The following is a 1,325-nucleotide window of genomic DNA, read 5'->3' as shown; positions in this document are numbered from 1 at the left end:
GAATGAATTAAAAAGGAAGACCAAATGGGAAGTGAAATTGAAGCCATATGTGCAGACAATTCTTTCAAGAGTTGTGTTTTGTTTTAGAGAGGAGGCTGGAAATAAGTTCAACTTGAGGCAAATTGAATCGGAGGTGCCTTTAAGACATCCAGAGTGTTCATTTCGGCAGATGGAGGTACAGGCCTGGAAATGGGAAGAAAAGTCTGGGCTGTATACAGTTTCATGAGTCATGCATTCAGTAGGTAATCACTGAAGTGCTGGGGACTGATGGAAGAAGGAAAGTTAAGGTGGTGACTAAAGATAGAGAAGATTTGGTAGGAGGGCAGCTCCAAAGTTGAGGAAATTCCTGGCTGTTGGCCTGCTAAGAGCTAGTTAGCGTGGCTCTGTTTGTAAGGAACATAAAGCTGGTCTATGGAAGGCTGGTGTTTAGACCTCTTGAAGCACAAGGCTGTGAAGGAATCGGAGCTCGTTTGTGAAGGCGATTATCTTGTTGTTTGGTCGCTAAGTCGTGTCAGACTCTTTGCGACCCCATGGACTGTAGCCCACCAGGTTCCTCTATCTGGGGGATTTCTCAAGCAAGAATACTGGTGTGGGTTGCCATTTCCTACTCCAGAGGATCTTCCCCACCAAGGGATTGAACCCACGTCTCCTGCATTAGCAGGTGGATTCTTTATCACTGAGCCATCTGGGAAGCCCAAAGGCAAGTCTAGATGGGCCCTAACTTTTGACATTATCTGGAAACTACGTCAATGAAGCCATCCACTAGAGCAGGGGTCTCCAACTCCCTGGGCCAAGGACCAATACAGGTCCATGGCCTCTTAGGAACCCAGCAGGAAGTGAGTGGCAGTTGGGGAAACAAAGCTTCATCTGCTGCTCCCCATTGCTCACATTACTGCCTGAACCACCCCCCTACCCTGACCATTCCATGGAAAAATTGTCTTCCGTGAAATTGGTTCCTGGTACCAAAAAGGTTAGGGACCACTGCACTAGAGCAAGATACAAATTAACCACTCATTTCCGAAAGAAATATACATAATGACACCAATAGTGGAAAATAAGAAAAACAGAAATCGGGGCTTTTGTGGTGGCTCAGTGGTAAAGAATCCGCCTGCCAAAGATGGGACATGTGTTTGATCCCTCGTCTGGGGAAAATCCCATGTGCCCCAAAGCAACTAAGCTCATGTGGCACAACTACTGAGCCTGTGCTCTAGATCCCACAAACCACAACTACTAAAGCCCACCTGCCCTAGAGGTCTTACTCTGCAACAAGAGAAGCCACGGCAATGAGAAGCCCACACATGCAACCACTGAACTTGTGCTCTAGA

The sequence above is a fragment of the Moschus berezovskii genome, chromosome X, assembly GCF_049115385.1.
Source record: "Moschus berezovskii isolate FMDL1 chromosome X, NW_MosBer_1.0, whole genome shotgun sequence".
Lineage (NCBI taxonomy): Eukaryota > Metazoa > Chordata > Mammalia > Artiodactyla > Moschidae > Moschus > Moschus berezovskii.
The sequence above is the reverse complement of the archived record's forward strand: the minus strand, read 5'-3'. Positions refer to the sequence as shown.